Below are 17,461 nucleotides of genomic sequence, written 5' to 3' on the forward strand. Positions count from 1 at the left end.
AGCACCCTACTACGGGCCCAAGTCAATGGGGGCCGGCCTGGCTGATTTATGGAAGTTTGAAAAAATCTTCAGAAAATATTCTATGTTTTTCTTCTCAGAAATTGCACTAAGTCCAAACTGGCACCTGGTTTTATTCTGGCTTACCACAACCATTTTTGAAAAACGGTTTTAAATACTTATAGAGGGTATAGGGACCTCCATACCCACCCTTAGAGCACCATCCTAAGGGCCCAACTCAATGAGATACAGCAAGAGGGAATTATATAGCTTTTCAAAAAATCTTCAGAAAAATGACTATGTTTTTTCTTGTCAGAAAATCGGCTATGTTTTTTCTTCTCAGAAATTGCACTATGTTTTGGTGGGGACGTGTCCGTAGCATTTGGGTTACCAGGGGTGAAATTTTACAACTGTTTTAAATACTTTTAAAGGCCATCACCACCCCCAGGACACCTGTTTCAGCACCCCACTGTGGTCCCAAGTCAGTGGGATGAAGAATGAGTGTTTTATGGAAGTTTTTAAAAATCCTCTGAAAATATTCTATGTTTTTTCTTCTCAGAAATTGCACTATGTTTTGGTGGGGACGTGTCCGTAGCATTTGGCTTACCAGGGGTGACATTTTTAAAAGGCTCTAAATTACTTTTAAAGGCCATCACCACCCCCAGGACACCTGTTTCAGCACCCCACTGCTGTCCCATGTCAGTGGGATGAAGAATGAGTGTTTTATGGAAGTTTTTAAAAATCCTCTGAAAATATTCTATGTTTTTCTTCTCAGAAAATCGGCTATGTTTTTTCTTCTCAGAAAATATTCTATGTTTTGGTGGGGACGTGTCCGTAGCATTTGGGTTACCAGGGGTGAAATTTTATAACTGTTTTAAATACTTTTAAAGGGTATAGGGACCTCCATACCCACCCTGACAGCACCCTACTACGGGCCCAAGTCAATGGGGGCCGGCCTGGCTGATTTATGGAAGTTTGAAAAAATCTTCAGAAAATATTCTATGTTTTTCTTCTCAGAAATTGCACTAAGTCCAAACTGGCACCTGGTTTTATTCTGGGTTACCACAACCATTTTTGAAAAACGGTTTTAAATACTTATAGAGGGTATAGGGACCTCCATACCCACCCTTAGAGCACCATCCTAAGGGCCCAACTCAATGAGATACAGCAAGAGGGAATTATATAGCTTTTCAAAAAATCTTCAGAAAATATTCTATGTTTTGGTGGGGACGTGTCCGTAGCATTTGGGTTACCAGGGGTGAAATTTTATAACTGTTTTAAATACTTTTAAAGGGTATAGGGACCTCCATACCCACCCTGACAGCACCCTACTACGGGCCCAAGTCAATGGGGGCCGGCCTGGCTGATTTATGGAAGTTTGAAAAAATCTTCAGAAAATATTCTATGTTTTTCTTCTCAGAAAATCGGCTATGTTTTTCTTCTCAGAAATTGCACTATGTTTTTGGGTTACCACAACCATTTTTGAAAAACGGTTTTAAATACTTATAGAGGGTATAGGGACCTCCATACCCACCCTTAGAGCACCATCCTAAGGGCCCAACTCAATGAGATACAGCAAGAGGGAATTATATAGCTTTTCAAAAAATCTTCAGAAAATATTCTATGTTTTGGTGGGGACGTGTCCGTAGCATTTGGGTTACCAGGGGTGAAATTTTATAACTGTTTTAAATACTTTTAAAGGGTATAGGGACCTCCATACCCACCCTGACAGCACCCTACTACGGGCCCAAGTCAATGGGGGCCGGCCTGGCTGATTTATGGAAGTTTGAAAAAATCTTCAGAAAATATTCTATGTTTTTCTTCTCAGAAAATCGGCTATGTTTTTCTTCTCAGAAATTGCACTATGTTTTTGGGTTACCACAACCATTTTTGAAAAACGGTTTTAAATACTTATAGAGGGTATAGGGACCTCCATACCCACCCTTAGAGCACCATCCTAAGGGCCCAACTCAATGAGATACAGCAAGAGGGAATTATATAGCTTTTCAAAAAATCTTCAGAAAATATTCTATGTTTTGGTGGGGACGTGTCCGTAGCATTTGGGTTACCAGGGGTGAAATTTTATAACTGTTTTAAATACTTTTAAAGGGTATAGGGACCTCCATACCCACCCTGACAGCACCCTACTACGGGCCCAAGTCAATGGGGGCCGGCCTGGCTGATTTATGGAAGTTTGAAAAAATCTTCAGAAAATATTCTATGTTTTTCTTCTCAGAAAATCGGCTATGTTTTTCTTCTCAGAAATTGCACTATGTTTTTGGGTTACCACAACCATTTTTGAAAAACGGTTTTAAATACTTATAGAGGGTATAGGGACCTCCATACCCACCCTTAGAGCACCATCCTAAGGGCCCAACTCAATGAGATACAGCAAGAGGGAATTATATAGCTTTTCAAAAAATCTTCAGAAAATATTCTATGTTTTGGTGGGGACGTGTCCGTAGCATTTGGGTTACCAGGGGTGAAATTTTATAACTGTTTTAAATACTTTTAAAGGGTATAGGGACCTCCATACCCACCCTGACAGCACCCTACTACGGGCCCAAGTCAATGGGGGCCGGCCTGGCTGATTTATGGAAGTTTGAAAAAATCTTCAGAAAATATTCTATGTTTTTCTTCTCAGAAATTGCACTAAGTCCAAACTGGCACCTGGTTTTATTCTGGGTTACCACAACCATTTTTGAAAAACGGTTTTAAATACTTATAGAGGGTATAGGGACCTCCATACCCACCCTTAGAGCACCATCCTAAGGGCCCAACTCAATGAGATACAGCAAGAGGGAATTATATAGCTTTTCAAAAAATCTTCAGAAAAATGACTATGTTTTTTCTTGTCAGAAAATCGGCTATGTTTTTTCTTCTCAGAAATTGCACTATGTTTTGGTGGGGACGTGTCCGTAGCATTTGGGTTACCAGGGGTGAAATTTTACAACTGTTTTAAATACTTTTAAAGGCCATCACCACCCCCAGGACACCTGTTTCAGCACCCCACTGTGGTCCCAAGTCAGTGGGATGAAGAATGAGTGTTTTATGGAAGTTTTTAAAAATCCTCTGAAAATATTCTATGTTTTTTCTTCTCAGAAATTGCACTATGTTTTGGTGGGGACGTGTCCGTAGCATTTGGCTTACCAGGGGTGACATTTTTAAAAGGCTCTAAATTACTTTTAAAGGCCATCACCACCCCCAGGACACCTGTTTCAGCACCCCACTGCTGTCCCATGTCAGTGGGATGAAGAATGAGTGTTTTATGGAAGTTTTTAAAAATCCTCTGAAAATATTCTATGTTTTTCTTCTCAGAAAATCGGCTATGTTTTTTCTTCTCAGAAAATATTCTATGTTTTGGTGGGGACGTGTCCGTAGCATTTGGGTTACCAGGGGTGAAATTTTATAACTGTTTTAAATACTTTTAAAGGGTATAGGGACCTCCATACCCACCCTGACAGCACCCTACTACGGGCCCAAGTCAATGGGGGCCGGCCTGGCTGATTTATGGAAGTTTGAAAAAATCTTCAGAAAATATTCTATGTTTTTCTTCTCAGAAATTGCACTAAGTCCAAACTGGCACCTGGTTTTATTCTGGCTTACCACAACCATTTTTGAAAAACGGTTTTAAATACTTATAGAGGGTATAGGGACCTCCATACCCACCCTTAGAGCACCATCCTAAGGGCCCAACTCAATGAGATACAGCAAGAGGGAATTATATAGCTTTTCAAAAAATCTTCAGAAAATATTCTATGTTTTGGTGGGGACGTGTCCGTAGCATTTGGGTTACCAGGGGTGAAATTTTATAACTGTTTTAAATACTTTTAAAGGGTATAGGGACCTCCATACCCACCCTGACAGCACCCTACTACGGGCCCAAGTCAATGGGGGCCGGCCTGGCTGATTTATGGAAGTTTGAAAAAATCTTCAGAAAATATTCTATGTTTTTCTTCTCAGAAAATCGGCTATGTTTTTCTTCTCAGAAATTGCACTATGTTTTTGGGTTACCACAACCATTTTTGAAAAACGGTTTTAAATACTTATAGAGGGTATAGGGACCTCCATACCCACCCTTAGAGCACCATCCTAAGGGCCCAACTCAATGAGATACAGCAAGAGGGAATTATATAGCTTTTCAAAAAATCTTCAGAAAATATTCTATGTTTTGGTGGGGACGTGTCCGTAGCATTTGGGTTACCAGGGGTGAAATTTTATAACTGTTTTAAATACTTTTAAAGGGTATAGGGACCTCCATACCCACCCTGACAGCACCCTACTACGGGCCCAAGTCAATGGGGGCCGGCCTGGCTGATTTATGGAAGTTTGAAAAAATCTTCAGAAAATATTCTATGTTTTTCTTCTCAGAAAATCGGCTATGTTTTTCTTCTCAGAAATTGCACTATGTTTTTGGGTTACCACAACCATTTTTGAAAAACGGTTTTAAATACTTATAGAGGGTATAGGGACCTCCATACCCACCCTTAGAGCACCATCCTAAGGGCCCAACTCAATGAGATACAGCAAGAGGGAATTATATAGCTTTTCAAAAAATCTTCAGAAAATATTCTATGTTTTGGTGGGGACGTGTCCGTAGCATTTGGGTTACCAGGGGTGAAATTTTATAACTGTTTTAAATACTTTTAAAGGGTATAGGGACCTCCATACCCACCCTGACAGCACCCTACTACGGGCCCAAGTCAATGGGGGCCGGCCTGGCTGATTTATGGAAGTTTGAAAAAATCTTCAGAAAATATTCTATGTTTTTCTTCTCAGAAATTGCACTAAGTCCAAACTGGCACCTGGTTTTATTCTGGGTTACCACAACCATTTTTGAAAAACGGTTTTAAATACTTATAGAGGGTATAGGGACCTCCATACCCACCCTTAGAGCACCATCCTAAGGGCCCAACTCAATGAGATACAGCAAGAGGGAATTATATAGCTTTTCAAAAAATCTTCAGAAAATATTCTATGTTTTGGTGGGGACGTGTCCGTAGCATTTGGGTTACCAGGGGTGAAATTTTATAACTGTTTTAAATACTTTTAAAGGGTATAGGGACCTCCATACCCACCCTGACAGCACCCTACTACGGGCCCAAGTCAATGGGGGCCGGCCTGGCTGATTTATGGAAGTTTGAAAAAATCTTCAGAAAATATTCTATGTTTTTCTTCTCAGAAAATCGGCTATGTTTTTCTTCTCAGAAATTGCACTATGTTTTTGGGTTACCACAACCATTTTTGAAAAACGGTTTTAAATACTTATAGAGGGTATAGGGACCTCCATACCCACCCTTAGAGCACCATCCTAAGGGCCCAACTCAATGAGATACAGCAAGAGGGAATTATATAGCTTTTCAAAAAATCTTCAGAAAATATTCTATGTTTTGGTGGGGACGTGTCCGTAGCATTTGGGTTACCAGGGGTGAAATTTTATAACTGTTTTAAATACTTTTAAAGGGTATAGGGACCTCCATACCCACCCTGACAGCACCCTACTACGGGCCCAAGTCAATGGGGGCCGGCCTGGCTGATTTATGGAAGTTTGAAAAAATCTTCAGAAAAATGACTATGTTTTTTCTTGTCAGAAAATCGGCTATGTTTTTTCTTCTCAGAAATTGCACTATGTTTTGGTGGGGACGTGTCCGTAGCATTTGGATTACCAGGGGTGAAATGTTATAACGGTTTTAAATACCAGGGCACCCACCACCATCCGAACCAGGGCACCCACCACCATCCGAACCAGGGCACCCACCTCCATCCGAACCAGGGCACCCACCACCATCCGAACCAGGGCACCCACCTCCATCCGAACCAGGGCACCCACCACCATCCGAACCAGGGCACCCACCACCATCCGAACCAGGGCACCCACCTCCATCCGAACCAGGGCACCCACCACCATCCGAACCAGGGCACCCACCACCATCCGAACCAGGGCACCCACCACCATCCGAACCAGGGCACCCACCACCATCCGAACCAGGGCACCCACTCTTAAGCACCCTTCCTCGGACACTAAAGCATATAGCCCCGCTGCTACCAACAGCGTGCACCTGGTCACCCGAAACAACCTATGTGCATCTGGTTACCCTAATGCTTTCCGCTCAGAGACTAAGTCCAAAATTCTCAGAAAATATTCTATGTTTTTTCTTCTCAGAAATTGCACTATGTTTTGGTGGGGACGTGTCCGTAGCATTTGGGTTACCAGGGGTGAAATTTTACAACTGTTTTAAATACTTTTAAAGGCCATCACCACCCCCAGGACACCTGTTTCAGCACCCCACTGTGGTCCCAAGTCAGTGGGATGAAGAATGAGTGTTTTATGGAAGTTTTTAAAAATCCTCTGAAAATATTCTATGTTTTTCTTCTCAGAAAATCGGCTATGTTTTTTCTTCTCAGAAAATATTCTATGTTTTGGTGGGGACGTGTCCGTAGCATTTGGGTTACCAGGGGTGAAATTTTATAACTGTTTTAAATACTTTTAAAGGGTATAGGGACCTCCATACCCACCCTGACAGCACCCTACTACGGGCCCAAGTCAATGGGGGCCGGCCTGGCTGATTTATGGAAGTTTGAAAAAATCTTCAGAAAATATTCTATGTTTTTCTTCTCAGAAATTGCACTAAGTCCAAACTGGCACCTGGTTTTATTCTGGGTTACCACAACCATTTTTGAAAAACGGTTTTAAATACTTATAGAGGGTATAGGGACCTCCATACCCACCCTTAGAGCACCATCCTAAGGGCCCAACTCAATGAGATACAGCAAGAGGGAATTATATAGCTTTTCAAAAAATCTTCAGAAAATATTCTATGTTTTGGTGGGGACGTGTCCGTAGCATTTGGGTTACCAGGGGTGAAATTTTATAACTGTTTTAAATACTTTTAAAGGGTATAGGGACCTCCATACCCACCCTGACAGCACCCTACTACGGGCCCAAGTCAATGGGGGCCGGCCTGGCTGATTTATGGAAGTTTGAAAAAATCTTCAGAAAATATTCTATGTTTTTCTTCTCAGAAAATCGGCTATGTTTTTCTTCTCAGAAATTGCACTATGTTTTTGGGTTACCACAACCATTTTTGAAAAACGGTTTTAAATACTTATAGAGGGTATAGGGACCTCCATACCCACCCTTAGAGCACCATCCTAAGGGCCCAACTCAATGAGATACAGCAAGAGGGAATTATATAGCTTTTCAAAAAATCTTCAGAAAATATTCTATGTTTTGGTGGGGACGTGTCCGTAGCATTTGGGTTACCAGGGGTGAAATTTTATAACTGTTTTAAATACTTTTAAAGGGTATAGGGACCTCCATACCCACCCTGACAGCACCCTACTACGGGCCCAAGTCAATGGGGGCCGGCCTGGCTGATTTATGGAAGTTTGAAAAAATCTTCAGAAAATATTCTATGTTTTTCTTCTCAGAAATTGCACTAAGTCCAAACTGGCACCTGGTTTTATTCTGGGTTACCACAACCATTTTTCAAAAACGGTTTTAAATACTTATAGAGGGTATAGGGACCTCCATACCCACCCTTAGAGCACCATCCTAAGGGCCCAACTCAATGAGATACAGCAAGAGGGAATTATATAGCTTTTCAAAAAATCTTCAGAAAATATTCTATGTTTTGGTGGGGACGTGTCCGTAGCATTTGGGTTACCAGGGGTGAAATTTTATAACTGTTTTAAATACTTTTAAAGGGTATAGGGACCTCCATACCCACCCTGACAGCACCCTACTACGGGCCCAAGTCAATGGGGGCCGGCCTGGCTGATTTATGGAAGTTTGAAAAAATCTTCAGAAAAATGACTATGTTTTTTCTTGTCAGAAAATCGGCTATGTTTTTTCTTCTCAGAAATTGCACTATGTTTTGGTGGGGACGTGTCCGTAGCATTTGGATTACCAGGGGTGAAATGTTATAACGGTTTTAAATACCAGGGCACCCACCACCATCCGAACCAGGGCACCCACCACCAACCGAACCAGGGCACCCACCTCCATCCGAACCAGGGCACCCACCACCATCCGAACCAGGGCACCCACCACCATCCGAACCAGGGCACCCACCACCATCCGAACCAGGGCACCCACTCTTAAGCACCCTTCCTCGGACACTAAAGCATATAGCCCCGCTGCTACCAACAGCGTGCACCTGGTCACCCGAAACAACCTATGTGCATCTGGTTACCCTAATGCTTTCCGCTCAGAGACTAAGTCCAAAATTCTCAGAAAATATTCTATGTTTTTTCTTCTCAGAAATTGCACTATGTTTTGGTGGGGACGTGTCCGTAGCATTTGGGTTACCAGGGGTGAAATTTTACAACTGTTTTAAATACTTTTAAAGGCCATCACCACCCCCAGGACACCTGTTTCAGCACCCCACTGTGGTCCCAAGTCAGTGGGATGAAGAATGAGTGTTTTATGGAAGTTTTTAAAAATCCTCTGAAAATATTCTATGTTTTTCTTCTCAGAAAATCGGCTATGTTTTTTCTTCTCAGAAAATATTCTATGTTTTGGTGGGGACGTGTCCGTAGCATTTGGGTTACCAGGGGTGAAATTTTATAACTGTTTTAAATACTTTTAAAGGGTATAGGGACCTCCATACCCACCCTGACAGCACCCTACTACGGGCCCAAGTCAATGGGGGCCGGCCTGGCTGATTTATGGAAGTTTGAAAAAATCTTCAGAAAATATTCTATGTTTTTCTTCTCAGAAAATCGGCTATGTTTTTCTTCTCAGAAATTGCACTATGTTTTTGGGTTACCACAACCATTTTTGAAAAACGGTTTTAAATACTTATAGAGGGTATAGGGACCTCCATACCCACCCTTAGAGCACCATCCTAAGGGCCCAACTCAATGAGATACAGCAAGAGGGAATTATATAGTTTTTCAAAAAATCTTCAGAAAATATTCTATGTTTTGGTGGGGACGTGTCCGTAGCATTTGGGTTACCAGGGGTGAAATTTTATAACTGTTTTAAATACTTTTAAAGGGTATAGGGACCTCCATACCCACCCTGACAGCACCCTACTACGGGCCCAAGTCAATGGGGGCCGGCCTGGCTGATTTATGGAAGTTTGAAAAAATCTTCAGAAAATATTCTATGTTTTTCTTCTCAGAAAATCGGCTATGTTTTTCTTCTCAGAAATTGCACTATGTTTTTGGGTTACCACAACCATTTTTGAAAAACGGTTTTAAATACTTATAGAGGGTATAGGGACCTCCATACCCACCCTTAGAGCACCATCCTAAGGGCCCAACTCAATGAGATACAGCAAGAGGGAATTATATAGCTTTTCAAAAAATCTTCAGAAAATATTCTATGTTTTGGTGGGGACGTGTCCGTAGCATTTGGGTTACCAGGGGTGAAATTTTATAACTGTTTTAAATACTTTTAAAGGGTATAGGGACCTCCATACCCACCCTGACAGCACCCTACTACGGGCCCAAGTCAATGGGGGCCGGCCTGGCTGATTTATGGAAGTTTGAAAAAAATCTTCAGAAAATATTCTATGTTTTTCTTCTCAGAAAATCGGCTATGTTTTTCTTCTCAGAAATTGCACTATGTTTTTGGGTTACCACAACCATTTTTGAAAAACGGTTTTAAATACTTATAGAGGGTATAGGGACCTCCATACCCACCCTTAGAGCACCATCCTAAGGGCCCAACTCAATGAGATACAGCAAGAGGGAATTATATAGCTTTTCAAAAAATCTTCAGAAAATATTCTATGTTTTGGTGGGGACGTGTCCGTAGCATTTGGGTTACCAGGGGTGAAATTTTATAACTGTTTTAAATACTTTTAAAGGGTATAGGGACCTCCATACCCACCCTGACAGCACCCTACTACGGGCCCAAGTCAATGGGGGCCGGCCTGGCTGATTTATGGAAGTTTGAAAAAATCTTCAGAAAATATTCTATGTTTTTCTTCTCAGAAAATCGGCTATGTTTTTCTTCTCAGAAATTGCACTATGTTTTTGGGTTACCACAACCATTTTTGAAAAACGGTTTTAAATACTTATAGAGGGTATAGGGACCTCCATACCCACCCTTAGAGCACCATCCTAAGGGCCCAACTCAATGAGATACAGCAAGAGGGAATTATATAGCTTTTCAAAAAATCTTCAGAAAATATTCTATGTTTTGGTGGGGACGTGTCCGTAGCATTTGGGTTACCAGGGGTGAAATTTTATAACTGTTTTAAATACTTTTAAAGGGTATAGGGACCTCCATACCCACCCTGACAGCACCCTACTACGGGCCCAAGTCAATGGGGGCCGGCCTGGCTGATTTATGGAAGTTTGAAAAAATCTTCAGAAAATATTCTATGTTTTTCTTCTCAGAAAATCGGCTATGTTTTTCTTCTCAGAAATTGCACTATGTTTTTGGGTTACCACAACCATTTTTGAAAAACGGTTTTAAATACTTATAGAGGGTATAGGGACCTCCATACCCACCCTTAGAGCACCATCCTAAGGGCCCAACTCAATGAGATACAGCAAGAGGGAATTATATAGCTTTTCAAAAAATCTTCAGAAAATATTCTATGTTTTGGTGGGGACGTGTCCGTAGCATTTGGGTTACCAGGGGTGAAATTTTATAACTGTTTTAAATACTTTTAAAGGGTATAGGGACCTCCATACCCACCCTGACAGCACCCTACTACGGGCCCAAGTCAATGGGGGCCGGCCTGGCTGATTTATGGAAGTTTGAAAAAATCTTCAGAAAATATTCTATGTTTTTCTTCTCAGAAAATCGGCTATGTTTTTCTTCTCAGAAATTGCACTATGTTTTTGGGTTACCACAACCATTTTTGAAAAACGGTTTTAAATACTTATAGAGGGTATAGGGACCTCCATACCCACCCTTAGAGCACCATCCTAAGGGCCCAACTCAATGAGATACAGCAAGAGGGAATTATATAGCTTTTCAAAAAATCTTCAGAAAATATTCTATGTTTTGGTGGGGACGTGTCCGTAGCATTTGGGTTACCAGGGGTGAAATTTTATAACTGTTTTAAATACTTTTAAAGGGTATAGGGACCTCCATACCCACCCTGACAGCACCCTACTACGGGCCCAAGTCAATGGGGGCCGGCCTGGCTGATTTATGGAAGTTTGAAAAAATCTTCAGAAAATATTCTATGTTTTTCTTCTCAGAAAATCGGCTATGTTTTTCTTCTCAGAAATTGCACTATGTTTTTGGGTTACCACAACCATTTTTGAAAAACGGTTTTAAATACTTATAGAGGGTATAGGGACCTCCATACCCACCCTTAGAGCACCATCCTAAGGGCCCAACTCAATGAGATACAGCAAGAGGGAATTATATAGCTTTTCAAAAAATCTTCAGAAAATATTCTATGTTTTGGTGGGGACGTGTCCGTAGCATTTGGGTTACCAGGGGTGAAATTTTATAACTGTTTTAAATACTTTTAAAGGGTATAGGGACCTCCATACCCACCCTGACAGCACCCTACTACGGGCCCAAGTCAATGGGGGCCGGCCTGGCTGATTTATGGAAGTTTGAAAAAATCTTCAGAAAATATTCTATGTTTTTCTTCTCAGAAATTGCACTAAGTCCAAACTGGCACCTGGTTTTATTCTGGGTTACCACAACCATTTTTCAAAAACGGTTTTAAATACTTATAGAGGGTATAGGGACCTCCATACCCACCCTTAGAGCACCATCCTAAGGGCCCAACTCAATGAGATACAGCAAGAGGGAATTATATAGCTTTTCAAAAAATCTTCAGAAAATATTCTATGTTTTGGTGGGGACGTGTCCGTAGCATTTGGGTTACCAGGGGTGAAATTTTATAACTGTTTTAAATACTTTTAAAGGGTATAGGGACCTCCATACCCACCCTGACAGCACCCTACTACGGGCCCAAGTCAATGGGGGCCGGCCTGGCTGATTTATGGAAGTTTGAAAAAATCTTCAGAAAAATGACTATGTTTTTTCTTGTCAGAAAATCGGCTATGTTTTTTCTTCTCAGAAATTGCACTATGTTTTGGTGGGGACGTGTCCGTAGCATTTGGATTACCAGGGGTGAAATGTTATAACGGTTTTAAATACCAGGGCACCCACCACCATCCGAACCAGGGCACCCACCACCAACCGAACCAGGGCACCCACCTCCATCCGAACCAGGGCACCCACCACCATCCGAACCAGGGCACCCACCACCATCCGAACCAGGGCACCCACCACCATCCGAACCAGGGCACCCACTCTTAAGCACCCTTCCTCGGACACTAAAGCATATAGCCCCGCTGCTACCAACAGCGTGCACCTGGTCACCCGAAACAACCTATGTGCATCTGGTTACCCTAATGCTTTCCGCTCAGAGACTAAGTCCAAAATTCTCAGAAAATATTCTATGTTTTTTCTTCTCAGAAATTGCACTATGTTTTGGTGGGGACGTGTCCGTAGCATTTGGGTTACCAGGGGTGAAATTTTACAACTGTTTTAAATACTTTTAAAGGCCATCACCACCCCCAGGACACCTGTTTCAGCACCCCACTGTGGTCCCAAGTCAGTGGGATGAAGAATGAGTGTTTTATGGAAGTTTTTAAAAATCCTCTGAAAATATTCTATGTTTTTCTTCTCAGAAAATCGGCTATGTTTTTTCTTCTCAGAAAATATTCTATGTTTTGGTGGGGACGTGTCCGTAGCATTTGGGTTACCAGGGGTGAAATTTTATAACTGTTTTAAATACTTTTAAAGGGTATAGGGACCTCCATACCCACCCTGACAGCACCCTACTACGGGCCCAAGTCAATGGGGGCCGGCCTGGCTGATTTATGGAAGTTTGAAAAAATCTTCAGAAAATATTCTATGTTTTTCTTCTCAGAAAATCGGCTATGTTTTTCTTCTCAGAAATTGCACTATGTTTTTGGGTTACCACAACCATTTTTGAAAAACGGTTTTAAATACTTATAGAGGGTATAGGGACCTCCATACCCACCCTTAGAGCACCATCCTAAGGGCCCAACTCAATGAGATACAGCAAGAGGGAATTATATAGTTTTTCAAAAAATCTTCAGAAAATATTCTATGTTTTGGTGGGGACGTGTCCGTAGCATTTGGGTTACCAGGGGTGAAATTTTATAACTGTTTTAAATACTTTTAAAGGGTATAGGGACCTCCATACCCACCCTGACAGCACCCTACTACGGGCCCAAGTCAATGGGGGCCGGCCTGGCTGATTTATGGAAGTTTGAAAAAATCTTCAGAAAATATTCTATGTTTTTCTTCTCAGAAAATCGGCTATGTTTTTCTTCTCAGAAATTGCACTATGTTTTTGGGTTACCACAACCATTTTTGAAAAACGGTTTTAAATACTTATAGAGGGTATAGGGACCTCCATACCCACCCTTAGAGCACCATCCTAAGGGCCCAACTCAATGAGATACAGCAAGAGGGAATTATATAGCTTTTCAAAAAATCTTCAGAAAATATTCTATGTTTTGGTGGGGACGTGTCCGTAGCATTTGGGTTACCAGGGGTGAAATTTTATAACTGTTTTAAATACTTTTAAAGGGTATAGGGACCTCCATACCCACCCTGACAGCACCCTACTACGGGCCCAAGTCAATGGGGGCCGGCCTGGCTGATTTATGGAAGTTTGAAAAAAATCTTCAGAAAATATTCTATGTTTTTCTTCTCAGAAAATCGGCTATGTTTTTCTTCTCAGAAATTGCACTATGTTTTTGGGTTACCACAACCATTTTTGAAAAACGGTTTTAAATACTTATAGAGGGTATAGGGACCTCCATACCCACCCTTAGAGCACCATCCTAAGGGCCCAACTCAATGAGATACAGCAAGAGGGAATTATATAGCTTTTCAAAAAATCTTCAGAAAATATTCTATGTTTTGGTGGGGACGTGTCCGTAGCATTTGGGTTACCAGGGGTGAAATTTTATAACTGTTTTAAATACTTTTAAAGGGTATAGGGACCTCCATACCCACCCTGACAGCACCCTACTACGGGCCCAAGTCAATGGGGGCCGGCCTGGCTGATTTATGGAAGTTTGAAAAAATCTTCAGAAAATATTCTATGTTTTTCTTCTCAGAAAATCGGCTATGTTTTTCTTCTCAGAAATTGCACTATGTTTTTGGGTTACCACAACCATTTTTGAAAAACGGTTTTAAATACTTATAGAGGGTATAGGGACCTCCATACCCACCCTTAGAGCACCATCCTAAGGGCCCAACTCAATGAGATACAGCAAGAGGGAATTATATAGCTTTTCAAAAAATCTTCAGAAAATATTCTATGTTTTGGTGGGGACGTGTCCGTAGCATTTGGGTTACCAGGGGTGAAATTTTATAACTGTTTTAAATACTTTTAAAGGGTATAGGGACCTCCATACCCACCCTGACAGCACCCTACTACGGGCCCAAGTCAATGGGGGCCGGCCTGGCTGATTTATGGAAGTTTGAAAAAATCTTCAGAAAATATTCTATGTTTTTCTTCTCAGAAAATCGGCTATGTTTTTCTTCTCAGAAATTGCACTATGTTTTTGGGTTACCACAACCATTTTTGAAAAACGGTTTTAAATACTTATAGAGGGTATAGGGACCTCCATACCCACCCTTAGAGCACCATCCTAAGGGCCCAACTCAATGAGATACAGCAAGAGGGAATTATATAGCTTTTCAAAAAATCTTCAGAAAATATTCTATGTTTTGGTGGGGACGTGTCCGTAGCATTTGGGTTACCAGGGGTGAAATTTTATAACTGTTTTAAATACTTTTAAAGGGTATAGGGACCTCCATACCCACCCTGACAGCACCCTACTACGGGCCCAAGTCAATGGGGGCCGGCCTGGCTGATTTATGGAAGTTTGAAAAAATCTTCAGAAAATATTCTATGTTTTTCTTCTCAGAAAATCGGCTATGTTTTTCTTCTCAGAAATTGCACTATGTTTTTGGGTTACCACAACCATTTTTGAAAAACGGTTTTAAATACTTATAGAGGGTATAGGGACCTCCATACCCACCCTTAGAGCACCATCCTAAGGGCCCAACTCAATGAGATACAGCAAGAGGGAATTATATAGCTTTTCAAAAAATCTTCAGAAAATATTCTATGTTTTGGTGGGGACGTGTCCGTAGCATTTGGGTTACCAGGGGTGAAATTTTATAACTGTTTTAAATACTTTTAAAGGGTATAGGGACCTCCATACCCACCCTGACAGCACCCTACTACGGGCCCAAGTCAATGGGGGCCGGCCTGGCTGATTTATGGAAGTTTGAAAAAATCTTCAGAAAATATTCTATGTTTTTCTTCTCAGAAAATCGGCTATGTTTTTCTTCTCAGAAATTGCACTATGTTTTTGGGTTACCACAACCATTTTTGAAAAACGGTTTTAAATACTTATAGAGGGTATAGGGACCTCCATACCCACCCTTAGAGCACCATCCTAAGGGCCCAACTCAATGAGATACAGCAAGAGGGAATTATATAGCTTTTCAAAAAATCTTCAGAAAATATTCTATGTTTTGGTGGGGACGTGTCCGTAGCATTTGGGTTACCAGGGGTGAAATTTTATAACTGTTTTAAATACTTTTAAAGGGTATAGGGACCTCCATACCCACCCTGACAGCACCCTACTACGGGCCCAAGTCAATGGGGGCCGGCCTGGCTGATTTATGGAAGTTTGAAAAAATCTTCAGAAAATATTCTATGTTTTTCTTCTCAGAAATTGCACTAAGTCCAAACTGGCACCTGGTTTTATTCTGGGTTACCACAACCATTTTTCAAAAACGGTTTTAAATACTTATAGAGGGTATAGGGACCTCCATACCCACCCTTAGAGCACCATCCTAAGGGCCCAACTCAATGAGATACAGCAAGAGGGAATTATATAGCTTTTCAAAAAATCTTCAGAAAATATTCTATGTTTTGGTGGGGACGTGTCCGTAGCATTTGGGTTACCAGGGGTGAAATTTTATAACTGTTTTAAATACTTTTAAAGGGTATAGGGACCTCCATACCCACCCTGACAGCACCCTACTACGGGCCCAAGTCAATGGGGGCCGGCCTGGCTGATTTATGGAAGTTTGAAAAAATCTTCAGAAAAATGACTATGTTTTTTCTTGTCAGAAAATCGGCTATGTTTTTTCTTCTCAGAAATTGCACTATGTTTTGGTGGGGACGTGTCCGTAGCATTTGGATTACCAGGGGTGAAATGTTATAACGGTTTTAAATACCAGGGCACCCACCACCATCCGAACCAGGGCACCCACCACCAACCGAACCAGGGCACCCACCTCCATCCGAACCAGGGCACCCACCACCATCCGAACCAGGGCACCCACCACCATCCGAACCAGGGCACCCACCACCATCCGAACCAGGGCACCCACTCTTAAGCACCCTTCCTCGGACACTAAAGCATATAGCCCCGCTGCTACCAACAGCGTGCACCTGGTCACCCGAAACAACCTATGTGCATCTGGTTACCCTAATGCTTTCCGCTCAGAGACTAAGTCCAAAATTCTCAGAAAATATTCTATGTTTTTTCTTCTCAGAAATTGCACTATGTTTTGGTGGGGACGTGTCCGTAGCATTTGGGTTACCAGGGGTGAAATTTTACAACTGTTTTAAATACTTTTAAAGGCCATCACCACCCCCAGGACACCTGTTTCAGCACCCCACTGTGGTCCCAAGTCAGTGGGATGAAGAATGAGTGTTTTATGGAAGTTTTTAAAAATCCTCTGAAAATATTCTATGTTTTTCTTCTCAGAAAATCGGCTATGTTTTTTCTTCTCAGAAAATATTCTATGTTTTGGTGGGGACGTGTCCGTAGCATTTGGGTTACCAGGGGTGAAATTTTATAACTGTTTTAAATACTTTTAAAGGGTATAGGGACCTCCATACCCACCCTGACAGCACCCTACTACGGGCCCAAGTCAATGGGGGCCGGCCTGGCTGATTTATGGAAGTTTGAAAAAATCTTCAGAAAATATTCTATGTTTTTCTTCTCAGAAAATCGGCTATGTTTTTCTTCTCAGAAATTGCACTATGTTTTTGGGTTACCACAACCATTTTTGAAAAACGGTTTTAAATACTTATAGAGGGTATAGGGACCTCCATACCCACCCTTAGAGCACCATCCTAAGGGCCCAACTCAATGAGATACAGCAAGAGGGAATTATATAGTTTTTCAAAAAATCTTCAGAAAATATTCTATGTTTTGGTGGGGACGTGTCCGTAGCATTTGGGTTACCAGGGGTGAAATTTTATAACTGTTTTAAATACTTTTAAAGGGTATAGGGACCTCCATACCCACCCTGACAGCACCCTACTACGGGCCCAAGTCAATGGGGGCCGGCCTGGCTGATTTATGGAAGTTTGAAAAAATCTTCAGAAAATATTCTATGTTTTTCTTCTCAGAAAATCGGCTATGTTTTTCTTCTCAGAAATTGCACTATGTTTTT

Source organism: Salmo salar, chromosome 08 (genome assembly GCF_965601325.2).
Source record: "Salmo salar chromosome 08, fSalSal1, whole genome shotgun sequence".
In the NCBI taxonomy this organism is placed as follows: domain Eukaryota; kingdom Metazoa; phylum Chordata; class Actinopteri; order Salmoniformes; family Salmonidae; genus Salmo; species Salmo salar.